Genomic DNA, 22,456 nt, shown 5'->3' with positions numbered 1-22,456 from the left:
GAAGTTTTTGCTAGAATGTTTTGTCATGGCGAATTATTCTTTTCATTTGCTTCCCCCCTTACACCCCTCCTCCTCCCAAAACCACATGAATGCTTTTCTCTTCATATTCCTAAGCATAGGTATCTTAATGAGGTGTTGGTGGATGGAAAGTAGTAGTGAAGATGGAAATACACATTAAGATCTGAAATTTAAAGGGCTAGTTGAGTGCAGGTGAAGACATGCCGCTGAACTCTGGTACTTGATAATATAATATCTTACACTTATGGGATGGCTAATAGTGATGTTTTCAGCATGTAATTTCTGGAATTGCAGGTGGTGGGTTCCAAAGTCTATGTTCTTTCTAAATCATATGTACTTGTGCTGGAATGGAGATTTTCAGTATCATTGTATTTTTCATAGGGTTTTTGACCTAATGGGTATCTTGTTTGATTTACCATCTTCTAATACTACAGAAAGGAACTGATCAATTTTTCCAAGGAACCTACTAAGTTTACTTGAATGAAAGCTTCCACTGATCTCTGGCTCTGTCACACTCATCTTCCAGATCTCTTTTTCTTCTCCATCTTCTCTTTTGGCCAGAGTACAATCTTTTCTCACCTTTTGAAGTACCTTAACCAGTGACCCTTTTCTCTAGGAAACTGGGCAGTGGTGGTGTGGATATCCTCCCTGGACCTTACCCTTCTGGCATTGCACTTGTGATAATGACTGCAATGCTAATAAAATTAATCTCACCTTCATCTGGAACTAGAGGTACAGGACCTATCAAAAACTTTTGAGTAAAAGGTAGGATAGAAATACAGCTAAATGAATAAAGAAACAGAGAAATGATCTCTAGGCATGAGGAAGTATGAAGTCAAGGGCAAAGTATAATTCAAGACTAAGAAAATTATTGAATTTGGGTGAAATTGGCACACTGCCATAAAATGTCTTTTTGGCTTCTTCAACATGATGCAGTTGTGTGAGGCCATTTAAGAAAGCATCTCTAAAGAAAGAGTATTTAAAGAAGGAATGTTACTTCCTTCATTAGTGAGAAAGGATGTAAGCAGCATTGTTGAAGTGTTACATGGAATAAGGTTCTTAATATATGCATCAGGACAGGTGGCATATAGATATTCAATCTTTTAACTGATTTTGTAAAAATGACTGCTTTTATGAAGGGTGCTTGTTTTAAAATATAATCTCATGTTTACCATTTTCAAAAGAAAAAAAGTCTGTTTTGCAGGTTTCCTTCTGTTTAATATCCCCAAAGAGAGGCTAGCTACCTAGATTCTGGAAATCTTGAACAGATGTAGCAAATATGTGAGCTTTGGGGTATAAAGACTGCCTAATTGTGAAATATATTATACAAAATACTGCAGTGAGTAATTGGAGTGTAAAGAACTCATTCTATTATCATTATTTAAAATCTTGTCAAGAATAATAATGTAAAGTTATCTCTCTGGCTCTTGCTTACCTGCTAATAACGCAGCTGAGTCCCTCCAGGTATTTCTGAGTCTCACATGTGGTTGTTCGTGGTGATATCACTTCCTTTACTCCTCTCTTTCTCTACCTCATATCTTCTGGGTTCTACTGATGTATCCTAGAGATACTATCATCACAACAAACACCTGTGCTCCTGAGGACGCTGCTCCCTGTACCAATGGTCACTGCCAATAAAGCATGGAGCCCTGGAGATGTCAAAGCTATGCCATGCAGTGCTTCTCTGACTTTCTGGGCTATATTCCATGAGGGTCTATCAAAATGATATTGGCTTTTTTTTTTTTTTTTGCGGTATGCGGGCCTCTCACTGTTGGCGGCCTCTCCCGTTGCGGAGCACGGGCTCCGGACGCGCAGGCTCAGCGGCCATGGCTCACGGGACCAGCCGCTCCGCTGCACGTGGGATCCTCCCGGACCGGGGCACGAACCTGCGTCCCCTGCATCAGCAGGCGGACTCCCAACCACTGCACCACCAGGGAAGCCCGATATTGGCTTTTACTCTCATATCTTAGAGGATTTTGTGGAAAACAGCCTTTTTTTTCATTCTTTTTTCACAGCTCTCTCCCTTCCCTGGGAGAGATATGAGTCCAGAGGGAGCTGAGCTGGCAATAAAGACAAGTAGTAACACTACAGCATACCTAGTATCAGCTTTTCCTTCAGATGCTTTATTCTCCTACTTCCTGTGGGATGAATTCTAACCCAAGCACTCCTCTGTTCCTCATGCCAATGGACATTTGGTGAGCTTGGTTCCCTAATTTCAGCAGACGTGTCCAGAAGGGTTCCAGTTTAACACCAAGTTGCAACTTCTAGCTACATTTGTAATGCTGTCAAATATATCTCCTTCCTATTTAAAGGACGTTTAATTTACCAAATGATAAAATCCTTTGAGGTCAGGAGCCATTGTTTAGTTTCTTTCAGAATACGTGGCATGATTCTGGATGCTGCCAGATTCACAAGAGGGCATTGTGTAGATGGTGATGGACCTCTTTTCACAGAGGTGAAGATAAGTAAATCATGGTGTAGATTGCAGCAAGAGACATTTAGTTAAGAAAAAAATTAGAAATTCCTGAATGGAGGTTTGTACTCCTTTGCCTCCTGTGACTCCTCTTTTCTCTTACACTTCACATCCAACATAGAAGGAAATGTTGTTGGGGCTACAATCAAAACATATACAGACTTTGACAGCTTAATGCCTTTCTTGCCGCTACCATCCTACTCCAAGCCAACATCATCTCTCACTTGGGTTATGGCAATAACCTCCTAATTGATCCTTGTCTTGCCCTTTCCCACCAGTTATTCTTAAGGAAAATGGATCTTTTAAAAATTTAAGTCAGGTAATGTCTTTTAACCTTACACACTCAATACCTGAAAATGGCTTTCCATTTTTCTTATGACAAAGTCCTTGCAATGGCCTTCAAAGTCCCACATTCTGTCATTGGGACTGAGTTTTTTACAATGGAGTAATAAACTAGAATGACAGAAATAGAATTTTTAAATAGAAAATTCTCCAAGATATTAAAAATATCCTATATTTAATGAATGTATGTAATGGAAAAACAAAACAAAACATGAGCTAAGAGTTCTTCAACTCTTCCACAAAGTAATCATGTGATCTTAAGTCATGTTTTGTCTCCGAGTCTATTTTTTTTTCTATAAAAATTAATGACTTGGCTCCAGATCATCTTTAAATATTTTTCCAGTCCTAGAATTTATAATATATTAAGACCGTATGACTGAACCATGTTCAAAGGAATGCATTTATAGATTCATTTTTTCTGAAGTTATTCATGAATTTGGATTAATCAGTTTACACATTTCATGAGTCTCCTTGTTAAAACAAGGAGAATTCATTGAATACAACTACTCAGAATTAGTGTCTTAATCTGTGGTCATGCAATGTAGCCAGCATATCCACATGAAAATCAAACCTTTGACTCTGAACAAACTGGAATAATATTCTCACCAAGTAAGTTAATTAACCATAGTCAAGTTAATCATCACACAGAAGAACCATTCTTTCTTGTTTCTATGCAACTGCCTCTTTCGAGATCCTTCTCAAAATTGGGTGCAGCATATCTATAATTATATTTTCCTTATGATGGTGATGATGATGATAACATTTATTTAGGACTTAATGTATGCTAGGCGCTGTTCTAAGCACTTTTTATTCATAAACTCATTTAATCGTCGTAAAAATATGATGAGATAGGTGCTAATATTATTTCTGTTTTAATGTATGGAGATGTAAAGAACTTGTCAAAAAGTGTCACTGTTGGGATTTGAAGGCAACGTGACTTCAGATTTCATGCTCTTATTCACTAAGTTATATTGTGTGTGCCAAGCTATGATTGTTTTGTTTCAGAGATACTGTCTTTACCCTTAGTTTTCTTTCAGTTTGCTGTCTCTTCTAGAGATTTATTTCATTGTTTAGACCCACATTCTTTGGAAAAATAAACTGAGGTACGTTCATGAGAAAATTATTTTACATTTCTAATTATTCTCTACATATATGCATCCTTTTCATTTCTCTCTTAGTATTAAATGTTTTATATGATATTTCAGTAAAGGGGCCAATTCTTTTCAAGCTCATTATTTTTATTTTAACACGAGACTCCACAATATCATTCTCTATCTGCATACAGTCTATATCTGTGGAACTATACCTATGTAAAAGCTAATTTGGAATAAGTGGGTGATATTTCTCTGAAATCCTCAGTAATAACTATTACAATTCTAAATATTAACTGATGGATTTGTTCTAATTCCTATATTGCTCTTTTATTTGAAGAAAGTGAAAATAAGCATGGTTTACATGTGTAAACACCTAATAGCTACGATTTATTGAAGTTTTGGTATGTACTAGGTTAATAATATATGATAGCTCCAGTCCTAACAACAACTCTGAAAGGTTGATTTGGAAGGTAAAGAAGTTAAACAATTACTCCAAATTCCTAAATTAATCAGTGGTGAAGACAGAGTCAAACTTCCTACTATACCATAGCACCATGCGGATATGTAAATATCGAATTGTAACTTCCTCAATCATAGGAACCACGTTTTATATACTTTTTATTTTCTTATCATGCCAAGTGAAGTGTTTTGATGTGTTAATTATTTAATAACTATGTCAGAAAGCTTGGAGTGTCATAGTGAGAGCAGGTAGCTTCATTGTGTGACCCTGAGTTCCCTTTCATTTTCCAGGATCAGTAAGTTTTACCTAGTGTGGTAAGGGTTGATGTTCTTCAATCAGCCTCTATTTCTAGAATTTTTCTGTAAAATTGGGACTAATATTTGCTTACCCATCAGGTTGTTGTTTTTGTCTAATCACAAAATGCTTACTTGTTTGTTAAACCAAAGCTAAGCGTCAATATTGGGTCCCTTAAAGACACACTGTTTTCTGAGGGCGAGTGAGAGCTCTCTGGCTTTAGTCCTATGCCTAGTGTTGGCATTATCCTGGGCCTTTACCCTGCTTTCCTCATCTTGGGAAGCCCTTCTACTAGGTTTACAGTCTACCTTTTCAGGAGTCTCGCTTTAGATATACTTAGGTATACCATATTTAATTATGTATTTCCTAGCCCCTTCTACTGCATTATGACATCTTATTTCTCCTGTAAGAAATAAGCATCCAATAAAGATAATTAGGTCAATAACTTTCCATCTCATCCCCTCTCTCTACTGTATCCTGGTCAATCAGTTTATAAGTATATGGTCCTTACATTTCAATCCCTTTCTTATTGGTGTGTGTTGTTTTACCTGTCTTCCCTCCCAACTCTGTAATCTTTTCCCCTACTAGACCCACTTTCCATTATCTGTCACTGCAGAGAAATCCCCACCCCCCATCTAAAACCTGATCCATGAATACTAACACCATGATTTATGAGTTGAAAGCACAATGAACAACTTTAGGCACATATTCAGAAAACTGATTGAAATGAAGCAGTTACTTTATCTGGAAAGAAGCTTATAGTTTCATTTTAAAACAAAGGAAGCTCTTGTTTTTTACAAGGTACATTTTGTCTTTTTCTTCCAGAACCTAAACACATATTTAGAAAAGTGACCTCTATACCCTTGAAACATAAGATGATATGCCATTGTGTTATGTTCCACATAGTTATATTTTTAATGAAAAATGAGTTGTTTTAGATCCCGTCTTTCCATTTTGGAAAAAATGGGGAAATATCTAAAGTTTGCAGCCTTCAGGCAAAATTGCAAAGGTTATGTGTTTTAAATAAATGTGGACTTCCAATGAAGTGTGACATCCCCCAAATGGATTATAATCAAGTTGCTGCCAAAGCTGATGAGCATTTTCTGACGCATAATGGTCACGACTTATAGATTCACAACCTTGCCTTCTCTAGGCTCCCAAGGGTGGAAAATGATTACTAACCTGCTGACAGACTATCGCTTCCTTAAAACACTCCTGCTCCAAAGGCAGATTAATGAGAGCTTTGTGGAAGATTACACTGTTAGAAAAAGACCGTGAGAAATGTGTGCTAAGGAAGGAGAAGGGATTTAGTTTAGAGTACTCTGGAGAATCAACATCATTTTTAGGATATTGACAGCTATTTTGAGCATAGATCTCAGCCACAGAAATGCTCAGGATTTCCACAAAATTGGGGCGGCTGATTTGCATGAAAGTTAGTAATGATTAACTCTTCCTTTATACCAACAACTATTTCCATGTTTCAGGAAATGGACACCTGAAAACTAAAAGACTACTATCATGGTCTCTACTTGCCTAGGAGGTATTAGAAACACTGAAGGAAAGGATTTTGGGTGCCTTCTGTATCTATAAGGCACTGGCTGAAATTTGAATGAATGAAAAAAGAGGTCATTATGATTTACCCAAGTTTGTGTTTGAGGCTGATTGAAGACTACAGGGAATTTATCTTAATGAATTTTCGTAGTTCCTGTGACAGTCAGTTCTCAACCTGGCTGCACATCACACTCAGTAGGCGCTCTTAAAAATGTGGATTCCTGGATCTTACCCCAGGCCATTAGTAGAATTTCTTGGTGAGGGATTTGGATCTTCTTCTATCTTTAAAAGGACTAAAGATGAGTTAAATTTCAGAACCACTACTCTGTGATGCCTACATCAGTGTTTTGCACTCAGGTGGTGTTCACTATGAATGAATTGCTTACAGGACATATTTGAAAGGGAAGATGAAGTGAAAAGTTTAACTCCACTGCCTGTCAATCCACCATTTTAGCTCCAGTTTTCTTTTTTGGATTGTATTTTGCTTTATTATTTCTTGAAATTTATTTATTTTTAAAATTTTCTTTTAAAAGTAAAGATACATTTGAAAGTAGTGTATAATAGTAGTAGTAGTAGTAGCAGTAGTAATGGTAATAGCCATAAACACTTTGCAACTCTGCTTATTTCCTGTGTTTCTGTCTCCTCCTGATGCCCAAACTGGCCTATTGAACTGCCCCCTGAAAACACTGCCATGTCCCAATTCTCAGACTAATCAAAATGAAGAGTAAGGAGCACATACACTTGTGGCAGATTTAGCCTCTGCCATCTCCAAATCTAGGGTTGCCTGTGGCTGATCAATGAACTACTATTGTTGAGTACAATTGATCCTTGAACAACACAAGTTTCAACTGCACAGGTCTACTTTTACATGGATATTTTTCATTAGTAAATATTACAAGTACTACGTGGTCGGTGGTTGACTGAATCTGCAGATGGGGAGGAAATGCAGATATGGAGTGCCGACTATAAGTGGATTGAACCCCACGTTGTTCAGGGGTCAACTGTAGTATTCTGTGGCATGAATATGCTTCAATTTGCTTATCCATTCTCCTATTGATGGACATTTGGGTTGTTTCCAGGTTTGACTATAATGAATAATGCAGCTATGAATATGATTTGTGTAAGTGTTTGTGTGGACACATATATTTAATTCTCTTTAGGAAATATCTAGAGTGAGATTATGGGTCACATGGTAAGTGTATATTTAACTTTATAAATTATAAGAAACTGCAGAACTACTTTCCAAAGTGGCTGTAAAATTTTGCAGTTCTACCAGCACTGTATGAGAGTTCTAATTTTTCCACATCTTCAAAATAGTACTGCCAGTCTTTTTGGCTTTCAGCTATTCTAGTGGGTGTCTAGTGGCATGTCTTTGTTGTTTTAATTTGCATTTCCTAAAGACTAATAACATTGAAAATTTTTATGTACTTATTTGCCATTTTAATATCTTTTTTTGGTAAAATCTCTTGCACACATCTGTGTCCATTTTATCAATTTGTTTGCCTTATTATGAAGTTATAAAAATTCTGTGTAACTTCTGGACTCAAATCATTTATAATATATATGTATAGTAGATGTTTTCTCAGTATGTATCTGAAAATTTAATTTTGTTCATAGTATCTTTGAAAAATGGAATATTTAAAATTTTGAAACTTATCAGTTTCTTTTTTTATGGTTTATGCTTTGTGTTCTATCAAAGATAGCTTTATCTACTCCAAGGTTACAAACATTTTCATAGTTTTATAATTTTTACTTTTATAGCTAGATATGATTAAATCATATATTTGGAGTTAATTTTCACATATATTGTGAGATGAGTGAATACTTTTTTTTTTTGGACATAAGAGTATCCAGCTTTTCCAGAACTATGTATTGAAAGGATTATAATTTCCCCATTGAAGTAACCTGTCATTTAGTTGAAAGCAGTTGACTATATATGCATATACATTACTTATTTCCTATCCCTTTGCCCTATTTTAAATTAATTGAATATGTATGTATAGCATTCCATTTTATCTTTACTTTTTTACTTAACTAGCTATCATGTTATTTTATGAATAGTTGATCTTGGGTTTACACTATGCTTTTTAAAGTTATTATTGTCCCCACCTTCTAAGAACATTATACCACATCACATATAGTATAAGAACTTTGTAGCAATATATATACATTTCTCCCTCCTGACCTGTTCTCTTGTCATGATATATTTTACTTCTAATTCTATTCCAAAATTCAAAATACATTGTTATTACTTTTGCTAGAGTGGTCAATTAGCTATCCAAGAAATCAAAAGTGAGAAATATTATCTTCTATATTACCAGTATAATTACTCTCTGTGATCTTCTTCATTCCTTGTGTAGATCCATATTTTCTATGGATTATTTTCCTTCTGCCTGAAGAATTTCCTTTAACATTACTTGAGGAGCTGGTCTGCTGAGATAAATTCTCTCCACTTTTTTTGTCTGTGAATGTTTTCATTTTGCCTTAATTAAAAAAGTTTTTTTCTGGTATAGAAATCTAGGTTGATAGTTGTTTTTACTCCCAATGCTTTAGAAATATTATTCAAATATATTTCTGACTTACATAGCTTCTGATGAGAAATCTGCTGTAATTCTTTTGCTCCTCTACTGTGTATTTCTGTTATTCTTTTAAGTATGTCTCTTTATCACTAGTTTTCAGCAATTTGAGTATGATAATCCTTGATGTGTTTTTTGTCATATTTGTTTGACTTGGGGTTCATTGAACTTCTTAGATATGTGGGTTTGTATTTTTTTTTTAAATCAAGTTTGGAAAATGATTGGCTATTCTTTCCTAAAATATTATTTCTGTGCTGGCCATTCTTTTCTTTCTTTCTTTCTTTTTTTTAACATCTTTATTGGAGTATAATTGCTTAACAATGGTTTGTTAGTTTCTGCTTTAGAACAAAGTGAATCAGCTATACATATATATTTATCCCTTTTTCTCCTTCCTCTTGCGTCTCCCTCCCACCCTCCCTATCCCACCCCTCTAAGTGGACACAAAGCACTGAGCTGATCTCCCTGTGCCATGTGGCTGCTTCCCACTAGCTATCTGTTTTACATTTGGTAGTGTATATATGCCCATGTCATTTTCTCACATCGTCCCAGATTACCCTTCCCCCTCCCTGTGTCCTCAAGTCCATTCTCTACATCGGCGCCTTTATTCCTGTCCTGCCCCTAGGTTCTTCAGAAATATATATATATATATATTTAGATTCCATATATATGTGTTAGCATACAGTATTTGTTTCTTGCTTTCTGACTTACTTCACTCTGTATGACAGTCTCTAGGTCCATCCACCTCACTGCAAATAACTCAACTTCATTTCTTTTTATGGCTGAGTAATATTCCACTGTATATATGTACCACATCTTCTTTATCCATTCATCTGTCTATGGACACTTAGGTTGCTTCCATATTCTGGCTATTGTGCTGCAATGAACATTGTGGTACGTGATTCTTTTTGAATTATGGTTTTCTCAGGGTATATGCCCAGTAGTGGGATTGCTGAGTCATATGATAGTTCTATTTTTCGGTATTTTTTTTCATAATAGCAATATTGTTTATTGAAGTATAGTTGATGTACAATATTATATAAGTTACAGGTGTACCATATAGTGATTCACAATTTTTAAATGTTATACTCCATTTATAGTTATTACAAAATTTTGGCTATATTCCCTGTGTTGTACAATATATCCTTGTAACTTATTTTATACATAATAGATTTTACTTCTTACACCCGTACCCCTCTATCGCCCCTACCCTCTTCCTTCTCCCTAATGGTGACAACTAGGTTGTTCTTTATATCTGTGAATCTGTTTCCTTTCTGTTATTTCACTAGTTTGTTCTATTTTAGATTCCACATATAAGCAATATCATACAGCATTTATCTTCTCTATCTGACTTATTTCACTTACCATAATAGTATTAATAATAGCAATATTAATACTACCAACACCAATATGATTTTCCATTCATTTTAAAAAGTCGTTCACTGAAACACTGACTGGAAGCTCTGGAGCAAGGGTGGAGCATTCCAGTTATGGGCTTCACTTTGGTGTGATGTGGCTGCTCTTTCATTGAGAAACTCCCCAAATGCCCTGTCTATTGATCTTTCTTCTTGGGTTTCAGTTTGCTCATAAAGCATTCTCCAATCTCCAGCCAAGAGGAAAAAGGGGCTGTACCATAAATACATTTCCATGTAGTCCTCCTTTTCAGTGCTGTGCCGCCTCCTTAATTAAGCCTCAGATATCTGAGTCCTATGTCTCTCTGGAATGTTTTCATAGAATAACTGCAGAAAAAGAAGGATAACTCCTCTGCTGCTTAATTGGGTCTAACCGGAGGTGGGCTGGAGCCAGCATGAATCAACACTCTGCAGGTGGTGTGCTCATCCCTTCCCAAGTCTGAGTTCGGTAACATTATATTAGTAGCTTGAAATTACCCATGATGGGAATATTTACACCATGAAAATTGGTAAACAGGGCTTTGTGTGTGTGTGGTGGGGGGAGTGAACAGCGGCAAGTAGAGAGCTGGGTACCAGCACACTGTTCTTGCTTCTTATTAGACACCTTTTCAGTAAACACACTAGTTTTCAGCCCTATCTGTAATGTCAGTCTTATGTTAATAATTTAATAGTATTTTTTTTGTTTTTTGGGTTTTTTTACATCTTTATTGGAGTATAATTGCTTTACAATGGTGTGTTAGTTTCTGCTTTATAACAAAGTGAATCAGTTATACATATACATATGTTCCCATATCTCTTCCCTCTTGCGTCTCCTTCCCTCCCACCCTCCCTATCCCACCCCTCTAGGTGGTCACAAAGCACCAAGCGGATCTCCCTGTGCTATGCGGCTGCTTCCCACTAGCTATCTATTTTACGTTTGGTAGTGTATATATGTCCATGCCACTCTCTCACTTTGTCCCAGCTTACCCTTCCTTCTCCCCATATCCTCAAGTCCATTCTCTAGTAGGTCTGTGTCTTTATTCCTGTCTTACCCCTAGGTTCTTCATGACATTTTTTTCCCCTTAGATTCCATATATATGTGTTAGTATACGGTATTTGTCTTTGTCTTTCTGACTTACTTCACTCTGTATAACAGACTCTAGGTCCATGCACCTAACTACAAATAACTCAATTTCGTTTCTTTTTATGGCTGAGTAATATTCCATTGTATATATGTGCCACATCTTCTTTACCCATTCATCTGTCGATGGACACTTAGGTTGCTTCCATATCCTGGCTATTGTAAACAGTGCTCCAATGAACATTGGGGTGCATGTGTCTTTTTGAATTATGGTTTTATCAGGGTATATGCCCAGTAGTGGGATTGCTGGGTCATATGGTAGTTCTATTTTTAGTTTTTTAAGGAAGCTCCATACTGTTCTCCATAGTAGCTGTATCAATTTACATTCCCACCAACAGTGCAGGAGGGTTCCCTTTTCTCCATAATCACCAGCAATTATTGTTTCTAGATATTTTGACGATGGCCATTCTGACCGGTGTGAGGTGATATCTCATTGTAGTTTTGATTTACATTTCTCTAATCATTAGTGATGTTGAGAAGCTTTTCATGTGCTTCTTGGCCATCTGTATATTTTCTTTGGAAAAATATCTGTTTAGGTATTCTGCCCATTTTTAGATTGGTTTTTTTTTTTTTTAATATTGAGCTGCATGAGATGCTTGTATATTTTGGAGATTAATCCTTTGTCAGTTGGTTCGTTTGCAAGTATTTATTCCCATTCTGAGGGTTGTCTTTTTGTCTTGTTTATAGTTTCCTTTGCTGTGCAAAAGTTTTGAAGTTTCATTAGGTCCCATTAGTTTATTTTTGTTTTTATTTCCATTTCTCTAGGCGGTGGGTCAAAATGGATCTTGCTGTTATTTATGTCATAGAGTGTTGTGCCTGTGTTTTCCTCTAAGAGTTTTTATAGTGTCTGGCCTTACATTTAGGTCTTTCATCCATTTTGAGTTTATTTTTGGCTATGGTGTTAGGGAGTTTTCTAAGTTCATTCTTTTCCATATAGCGGTCCAGTTTTCCCAGCACCACTTATTGAAGAAGCTGTCTTTTATCATTGTATATTCTTGCCTCCTTTATCAAAGATAAGGTGACCATATGTACGTGGGTTTATCTCTGGGCTTTTTATCCTGTTCCATTAATCTATATTTCTGTTTTTGTGCCAGTACCATACTGTCTTGATTACTGTAGCTTTGTAGTATAGTCTGAAGTCAGGGAGTCTGATTCCTCCAGCTCCGTTTTTCTTTCTCAAGATTGTTTTGGCTATTCGGGGTCTTATTTGTTTCCATAGAAATTGTGAAATTTTTTGTTCTCGTTCTGTGAAAAATGCCATTGGTCATTTGATAAGGATTGCATTAAATCTGTAGATTGCTTTGGGTAGTATAGTCATTTTCACAATGTTGATTCTCCCAATCCAAGAACATGGTATATCTCTCCATCTGTTTGTATCATCTTTAATTACTTTCATCAGTGTATTATAGTTTTCTGCATACAGGTCTTTTGTCTCCTTAGGAGGTTTATTTCTAGGTATTTTATTCTTTTTCTTGCAGTGGTAAATGGGAGTGTTTCCTTAACTTCTCTTTCAGAATTTTCATCATTAGTGTATAGGAGTGCAAGAGATTTCTTTGCATTAATTTTGCATCCTGCTACTTTACCAAATTCATTGATTAGCTCTAGTAGTTTTCTGGTAGTATCTTTAGGATTCTCTATGTATTATGTCACGTCACCTGCAAACAGTGAGAGTTTTACTTCTTTTCCAGAATACAATGCATTCCTTGTATTTCTTTTTGTTCTCTGATTGCTGTGGTTAAAATTTCCAAAACTGTGTTGAGTAGTAGTGGTGAGAGTGGGCAACCTTGTCTTGTTCCTGATCTTAGTGGAAATGGTTTCAGTTTTTTACAATTGAGAACGATGCTGGCTGTGGGTTTGTCATATATGGTTTTATTACGTTGAGGTAAGTTCCCTCTATGCCTACTTTCTGGAGGGTTCTTATCATAAATGGGTGTTGAATTTTGTTGAAAGCTTTTTCTGCATCTATTGAGATTATCATATGGTTTTTATCCTTCAGTTTGTTACTATGGTGTATCACATTGTTTGATTTGCATATATTTAAGAACCCTTGCATTTCTGGGATAAACCTTACTTGATCATGGTGTATCATCCCTTTAATGTGCTGTTGGATTCTGTTTGCTAGTATTTTGTTGAAGATTTTTGCATCTGTGTTCATCAGTGATACTGGCCTGTACTTTTCTTTTTTTGTGACATCTTTGTCTGGTTTTGGTATGAGGGTGATAGTGGTCTGGCAGAGTGAGTTTGGGAGTGTCCCTCCCTCTGCTATATTTTGGAAGAGTTTGAGAGGGAGAGGTGTTAGCTCTTCTCTAAATGTTTGATAGAATTCACCTGTGAAGCCATCTGGTCCTGGACGTTTGTTTGTTAGAGGATTTTTAATCACAGTTTCAACTTCAGTGCTTGGGATTGGTATGTTCATATTTTCTATTTCTTCCTGGTTCAGTCTTGGAAGGTTTGCTTTTCTGAGAATTTGTCTGTTCCTTCCAGGTTGTTCATTTTATTGACATATAGTTGCTTGTAGTAATCTCTCATGATCCTTTGTATTTCTGCAGTGTCACTTGTTACCTCTCTGTTTTCATTACTAATTCTATTGATTTGAGTCTTCTCCCCTTTTTTCAGGAGGAGTCTGGCTAATGGTTTATCAATTTTGTTTATCTTCTCAAAGAACCAGCTTTTAGGTTATTTATCTTTGCTATTGTTTCCTTCTTTTCTTTTTCATTTATTTCTGATCTGATCTTTATGATTTCTTTCCTTCTGCTAACTTTGGGTTTTGTTGTTCTTCTTTCTCTAATTGCTTTAGGTGTAAGGGAAGGTTGTTTATTTGAGATGTTTCTTGTTTCTTGAGGTAGGATTGTATTGCTATAAATTTCCCTCTTAGAAATTTTGCTGCATCCCATAAGTTTTGGGTCATCATGTTTTCATTGTCATTTCTTTCTAGGTATTTTTTGATTTCCTCTTTGACGTCTTCAGTGATCTCTTGGTTATTTAGTAGTGCACCACCAGCGAAGTAGTGCGCCACCACGGAAGCCTTATCTATTTTTAATGTTGTTTTTTGTACTTTTGGTGTCATGTCTAAGAAACCATTGAATAATCCAAGGTCGTTTACATTTACACCAGTTTCTTTTCTTAAAGTTTTATAGTTTTATCTCTTATATTTAGGTTTTTGATCCATTTTGAGTTAATTTTTTATTATGGTGTGAGTCTGGGGTCTAATTTCCTTCTTTTGCATGTGGAAATCCAGTTGTTCCAGCATTATATGTTGAAAGGACTATTCTTTCCACATGGAACTCTTTTGGTACTTCTGTTAGAAATCAACTGAACAGAATGGTTTATTTCTGGAATCTCAGTTTTAATCCATTGATCTAAATGTCTAGCTTTATGCCAGTACCACCTTGTCCTAACTGCTGTAACTTTTTAACACGTTTTGAAATTGAAGTCATCCAAATATTCCAAAATTGTTTTGATTATTTTAGATCCCTTGCATTTCCATATGAATTTTAAGATCAACCTGTAAATTTCTAAAAAGAAAGGGCCGTTGGAATTTTGATAGGCATTACATTGAATCTCCAGATCAATATGGGGAGTATTACCATTTTAGCAATATGAAATCTTTCAATCCATAAACCGGATGCCTATCCATTTAAATCTTTCTTAATTTCTTTCAATGATGTTTTCAGGGTACATGTATTGCAATTATTTTGTTAAATTTATTCTTAATTATTTTATTTTTTGTATGCTATTGTAAATGGAATTGTTTTCTTAATTTTATTTTAGATTGTTCATTGCTAGTGTATAGAAATATAAATGATTTTTACATGTTGATCTTGATCCTGAAACCTTGGTGAACTCGTTTATTAGTTCTTATAGTTTTTAGTGGATTCCTTACAATTTTCTATATACAAGGACATGCAATCAACAAATAAAGGTAGTTTTACCCCTTCCATTCAGATTTGGATGCCTTTCTTTTCTTTTAAATTTCTCTGGCAGAATATTCATTACAGTATTGAATAGAAACACTGAGAGTGGACATTCTTTGGTTCCCACCCACAACTTTTGTGCTGTTGTCAAATATATTACATTTCTATATGTTATTGGTCCCCAAATATAATTATTTGCATATCATTTTATACAATTGCTTTTAAAATCATTTAAGTATAGAAAGAAGAAAAGATACGCATTTACACTCTTTTCTTTTTATAATTATCTAAGTACCTTTACCTGTGCTGTGTGTGTGTGTTTCAATTTTCATCTGGGTAACTTGATTTCAGAGTGAAGAATTTCCTCTCATATTTTATTTTATTTTTTTGTAACGTGGCTCTGCTAGGGATGAATTCACTCAGTGTTTATCTGGGAATATCTTTATTTCACCTTCATTTTTGAGAAATAGTTTTGCTGGATATAAGATTTTTGTTTGATAGCTTTTTATTTCAGCTCTTTGACTATGTCATTCAACTGCCTTCTGGCCACCTATGTTTCTCATAAGAGACCATTTCTTGATTATATGGGATTCAATTGCATGTGATGAGCTGTTTTTCTTTTGCTGCTTTCAAGATTTTCTCTTTTTCTTGGCTTTCACCATTTTTACTATGTTGTACCTGCATCTGTATCTTTTTGTGTTTATCCTACTTGGAGTTCATTCTTGCATGTGGAGATAAAAGCTTTTCAGTAAATCTGGTAAGTTTCCAGACAGTTTTTCTTTGAATATTTTTCTGCTCCATTTCCTTTCTCCACTTCTTCTGGTACTCCTGTTATATGTATGCTGGCATTCTTCAAAGTGTCTCACATTTTTTCTGAGGCTCTATTCATTTTTTAAAATTCTATTTACTGTCTCTTTGTTTTCTTAAATTAATTTTTATTGGACTGTAGTTGATTTACAATACTGTGTTAGTTTCTGCTATATAGCAAAGCAAATCAGTTATACATATACATATATCAACTCTTTAGCTTTTTTCCCCATATAGGACATTACAGGGTATTGAATAGAGTTCCCTGTGCTATACAGTGGGTTCTTATTAGTTATCTATTTTATATACAGTAGTGTGTATATGTCAATCCCAATCTCCCAGTTTATCCCTCCCCCCTTTCCTCCTTGGTAACCATAAGTTTGTTTACTACATCTGTGACTCTGTTTCTGTTTTGTAAATAAGTTCATTTGTACCATTTTTTTAGATTCCACATATAAGTGACATTATATGATATTTGTCTTTCTCTGTCTGACTTACATCACTCAGTATGACAATCTCTAGATCCATCCATGTAGCTGCAAATGGCATTATTTCATTCTTTTTATGGCTGAGTAATTTTCCATTGTATATTTCTCCAAAGAAGACATACAGTTGGCCAATAGGCACATGAAAAGATGCTCAACATCTCACTAATTATTTGAGAAACACAAATCAAAACTACAATGAAGTATCACTTCACACCAGTCAAAATGACGATCATCAAAAAACTCTACAAACAATAAATGCTGGAGAGGGTGTGGAGAAAAGGAAACCCTCCTACACTGTTGGTGGGAATGTAAATTGGTACAGCCACTATGGAGAACAGTACAGAGATTCCTTAAAATACTAAAAATAGAGCTATCATATGATCCAGCAATTCCACTCCTGGGCATATACCCATAGAAAGCCATAATTCAAAAAGATACATGTACCCTAATGTTCATTGCAGCACTATTTACAATATCCAGGACACAGAAGCAACCTAAATGTCCATCGATGGAGGAATGGATTTTTTTTTTTTTTTTTGCGGTGCAGGGGCCTCTCACTGTTGTGGCCTCTCCCGTTGCGAGCACAGGCTCTGGACACGCAGGCTCAGCAGCCATGGCTCACAGGCCCAGCCGCTCTGCAGCATGTGGGATCTTCCCGGACCGGGGCACGAACCCGTGTCCCCTGCATCGGCAGGCGGACTCTCAACCACTGTGCCGCCAGGGAAGCCCAGGAATGGATACTTTTTTTATCTCTTTGGACTGTATAATCTGTATTGATATATCTTCAAGTTCAACTATTGTTTCTTCTGCCAGTTCAAACCTACCACTGAGCTCTTCTACATTTCATTTATTGTACTTTTCAACTCTAGAATTTCTTTTTAATTTTTTCTATAACTTCTATATCTTTATTGATATTTGATTAGACATTTACTTCTTTAAACATAGTTTCCTTAGTTCTTTAAACATATTTATAACAGATACTTTGAAGGCTTTGTTATAGCTGACATCTGGACCATTTCCCAGACAGTTTTTCTTGCCTGTTTTTTAAAAAATATGTATATCACACTTTTCTGTTTCTTTGAATATATCACAATTTTTTGTTGAAAACCACACATTTTAGGTAATACATTGTAGCAACTCTGGATGCTGATTTCCCTACCCCTTCTCTGGGGCTGGTTTTTGTTGTTTGTGTTTTTATTTGTTTTGTGTCTTGACTAGACTATTTGAGTGAAGCCTATTTCCCTCACAGTGTGAAGTGTTTGGTTTTGTTCCTCAGAGGATGCATGCAGCCTCAAGTGAGTGCATAACTCACTTTGGGATGATGGGGTTGTTTAATCAAGGCACTATTGAAGGTCTCTTTTCCTGGTCTCTCTGTTAAGCTGTGAACATTTGTTATTACACTCAGATGTTAGACTTTGTTAATTACTGACTTATTGCTCTATTGTTTTAAACAATGCCTGGGGGTATACATTCTCCATATTCTGATTCAATTAAATTTGGGCATGAGTAATTTTTGAGGCCAATCTTTGGTTTGTTCTGAGTACAGGAGATGATCAGGCTGGAAAGAGGGGTGTTCCAGTGTGATAATTCTTCCTACTGGGAAGCCCTTGACCCTTGGCAACCCTAACCTTGTCCCATCTTTCTTTAATCGAATTTTTATGGATAGCAAGGTAATGAAGAATCACTGCCTTAACTATTTCAGAGATTAAAAATAAATAACTTCTTCTCATTGGTCAATTATTCCAGGGATTTAGCTATAAAAGGTTGACAATTACACAAAAGAAACTTACATTTTTTTCCCCCTGAGGTACTCACCCAGAGCCCTTATTATAGTTATAGTCAATGTAAAGGATGTTCACATATTTGGAAGGATTTGGCTTCTTGTTTTTTATTTGACAGCACTTAGAAATGAGCATGGCTTCTATATATTTCTAAGATAATATTGAAAATTGAAAGAAAGCCTGCTTTGAACATTCCTTCTAGTAATTTTTACACTTTTTTTTTCATAGTAGTAATCTTCCTCCTGCACATGTATATTCCCTAGAAATTACCTTGGCAATTTTTCAAAATATAGATGCAGCTTCAGTAGTTTGTGGAAATACTATACAATAACCAGGGAGTTTGACTTGAAGGGCTTTTGAGTTTGGCATTCCTCTCTAATGAGGAGACAGGCAGGTATATTTTTCCCTCCTTGCTCTCCAAATGTAGCACATTGTATAGTTTGTTAAAATCACTCCAGTCAATGCCTATGGGGATTACGAGCTTAGCTAAAAACTCAAGAGAGCTGGAATTGCAAAAATTGTGTCAGTACCTAAGTACAGAAGAGCAGCGTGCTTGCATGTCTTGCCAAAGTAGAATATTGAAAATTAGTAAATTGATCTATTGGCTTTGGTCTCTACCATTGGAAAATATAGGAAATTTTACATTGATTGATCTAAAATCACTTAATGAAGTTTAAAAGTTCAAAAGCATACCCTGAGTTCATTAACTACATTTCCAGTTATGAAATTAGAGCTCTTTATACTTGAATCCCAAAGGCTTTGTGTCTTGAGTTTTCTGTGTAGAAGAAAAGATGTTTGCTGAGCCTGACTTTGTGTAGAGAACAACTTGTGAAATGCACACAGTTTTCATCTATCCAAGATCTTGTTATCCCAAGGCTCAACTTGGGGAGAATCTGCTTCCAAACTCACTCACTTTGCTGTTTCCAGATCTCAGGTTCTTGCTGGCTTTTCGCTGGAGATAACCAGTTTCTTGCTCCCTGGGCCTCTCCATGGGGCAGCTTACATGACACCTGGCTTCTCTAGAGCAAGCCAGCAAGAGGGAAAGAGAAAGAAAGAGTGAGAGTGAGAGTGGGAGAGAATGAGAGAGAGAGAGAGAGAGAGAGAGAGAGAGAGATGGAGCTAGTCAAGGTCTATTTGTAACCTAATTGTGGAAGTGCTATCCCATTACTTTTGTCAAATCCTATTTATTAGAAGCATATCACTAGGTCCAGTGACTCAAGGGGTGGGGATTGCATAAAAACAATGAATCCAGAATGCAGGACTATCTTAGAGACTACTACAGCAGTATGAACAGAACCACAGTACTTGCATTTGTAATTCACACTTTTTTGATAAGAATTTGGCCTTTAGTCATTTTATGATCTTGTTTTTAAAGCCATTATGCTAATAAGGTTAAAGCATGAATCACAGTGAAGTTTTTACAGTGGCAACATTAAAGGACATAAATACCCTCTGCTAGCATTATCACTTGTGTTTTCTGAGATTTTTATCAGATACTTATTACTACGTCTACTTTTCTTAAGTGTCATCCTTTAGAAAAGCTTTAGGAAGGCCTGTCACCATTTGTCTAGATATACCTATATAGATGATATTTCTTGGCTGGATTTATTGTATTATCCATAGGACCTTGAGAAGCAGTATATTAAAAAGAGGAACATTTTACTTTACAGAATTTGGTTTGACTTTGTAGCTTTTTTGTTTTCAAAATGGTAAACAGTAAAAATTAAGCAACACAATATACATAAATACAAATGTAGAATCCATCTCATAAATCCAAAATATCCTCTTTTGGTTCATTGGAAAAACATTTTTTAAAAAAATCACAAACTGGAGTTTTCAAGTCTTTATGAACAATTCTTATGATAAGAAAAATAACATGTGAAGGGTATATCTTCTTAGTGGAATAAGAAAGACCTAGTGTCTTTTCTAAAGATGATATGGGTTATATTAGGCTTTGAAAATATATTGTTGTATTTCAAAGAACATGCTGTAACACTTGGTTTATGTACACCTATATGTTATAATATCAAAACCATTGTGGCTATAGGAAAACATCTAACCCTCCTTCTTCACTTGCAGAAGGGAGACAAATAATGCTACTAAATATATTACCTATCTCATATGTTATTTTGTTGTTTAAATGATAAACTATAAGCATGTTAAGGATAGGGTCATTTTTTTGCTCATTGCTGAATCCCTAGTACCCCTATAACAATGCCTACAACTTAGAAGGTGTTCATTACATACTTGGTATTAAGCAAATATGTCCAGTTTAGTACCTAACACATAGTAAACATTCAATAAATATTGGCAACTGAGATTATCCAACAACAAAATAAATTTTTCTAAAGTCAGTGAGGATATTTTAAGTCAAAATAGCCAAGCAGAAGTTGTAGAACCACCTATCAGGAAATGAAAGAGATGACTATATTAGAAAGATTTATTGGTCTGCATGATTTTATGTCATGATATGTTGTAATTGCTCTTTTAGAATTGATGGATTGATACACTTACCACCCTTTTGAGCATTAAAGAACATAGTTATAGTTTTACTGTCTCCCTATGGGCTTCTCTGGTCAAATTAGGATGAGGAAATCAGTACTAAATACTCAGAGGTCCTGACTTACTAAAATTTTGGTTTAGATCACTTTGATCTATCTCCTCTAGAATCAACAACTCAAAAATATTTGAAAGGAAAAAAATATGTAAGTTTCCCTTCAAGATAAATTAAATATTGCAGTTCTTTCATATTTTCTATGCAACAAAGAAATTATATCTGATATATATAAAAATAATTAGTTGGTTCAGTAAATTCTTAGAAACAATAATTAAATCTTTTAACTAACTTATTTCTCTAAATCAACCAGTAAATTACATCAAGTAATTACTCTAAAAAAATAGATTTTAGATAAAAGGATCTGAAATACTTGGATTCGAACCCCAGCTTCCCCATTTACTGCTAAGAGACCTTGAGTAGGTTTGTAATCTTTCTATAAAGTGGCACCAATACTAGTACCCATTACATAGAGCTATTGCAACTTTGAATGGAGGTAATGGAATTTAAATGCTTAACAGAATTCCCCTATATTGTTATTAAACCAATACATGTTAGCTGTGAAATTTAGTCATATTACTAAATGGACACAGTCTGAGCATTCGTTTCTTCTTGAAGCGTTAAGTATTTGGATTCAAATCTGTTGTTATTTTCCTAATGCAGCACCAGGAGAGGAAGCAACAAAGTAAGTGAGCCCTCTACGTCTGACCTTTGGACCATTGTTCCAACGTACGATTTCCTAATCCCAACCCAGTGGAGTAACAAGAACTGACATGTATTCCCCCTGTGACTTTCTTTGACAACTCACAGCAGGCTAGAATAGGATAGGATAGAATAGGCTGAATCATTTTTTAATCTTAAAAATTTTGGATTCTCTTCATTCTCAGTCTGCTTGATATATTCTGAAAACAGTTTGCACAAGTTAAATTTCATCTTTTTCCTTCTAGAATACTATTAAATGTGTATTTTAAAAATCTGGTTCTCTTTTATTTTCTAGAAATCTATAAAACATGTACATATATATTCACGTTTAATGTTCCTAAATTTCTGTTTTGGAATTTTTATATCACATTAAAATCTGATACTAACATATTTGCAACTATTCTGAGCTAGTTAACTTATGAGTGATATTTTGATATCATTAATTTCATTCGTTTCTCAGTATTTTTTACATGGCATCTTTGCCTTCATTGGATTTTTTTCACTGATGTTTTCATTAATTGTTTTTTGCAACTTCAGCTTGGTCATTTATAGTCCTTGCCTTGAAAAATATATTTTAAAACAGAGATGTAGCCAAGAAAAATGACTGTGAAAGACCAATTTCTCATAGTCATATAAGTACTGTTCTTTATAAGTCTACAAATGGTAATTTATTTTTATAATATGCCAAAAGAACTCTTCCTTTTTGTGTATTATTTTGATAAACTTTACTTTTTTAGAATAATTTTACTGTTTTTAGAACAAATTTACAGACAAATTGCTGAGATAGTACAGTTAATTCCCATAAACCCAGTTTCTTTTACTAATATCTTATGTTAGTATACTTTGTTACGTTTATATATTTTACTAACTAAA

The 22,456-nt window shown here is 35.2% G+C and overlaps 2 protein-coding genes across 5 annotated transcripts in view; both read left to right on the top strand.

Moving 5' to 3' along the window:
• GRM1 (glutamate metabotropic receptor 1) overlaps window positions 1–22,456 on the top strand; it is a 362,985-nt gene that overhangs the window by 118,388 nt on the left and 222,141 nt on the right. The gene's annotated exons all lie outside the window — the stretch shown is intronic.
• UTRN (utrophin) overlaps window positions 1–22,456 on the top strand; it is a 1,623,662-nt gene that overhangs the window by 1,504,746 nt on the left and 96,460 nt on the right. The window lies entirely within an intron of this gene.

The sequence above is a fragment of the Orcinus orca genome, chromosome 12, assembly GCF_937001465.1.
Source record: "Orcinus orca chromosome 12, mOrcOrc1.1, whole genome shotgun sequence".
Taxonomy (NCBI): domain Eukaryota; kingdom Metazoa; phylum Chordata; class Mammalia; order Artiodactyla; family Delphinidae; genus Orcinus; species Orcinus orca.
The sequence above is the reverse complement of the archived record's forward strand: the minus strand, read 5'-3'. Positions and strand labels throughout refer to the sequence as shown.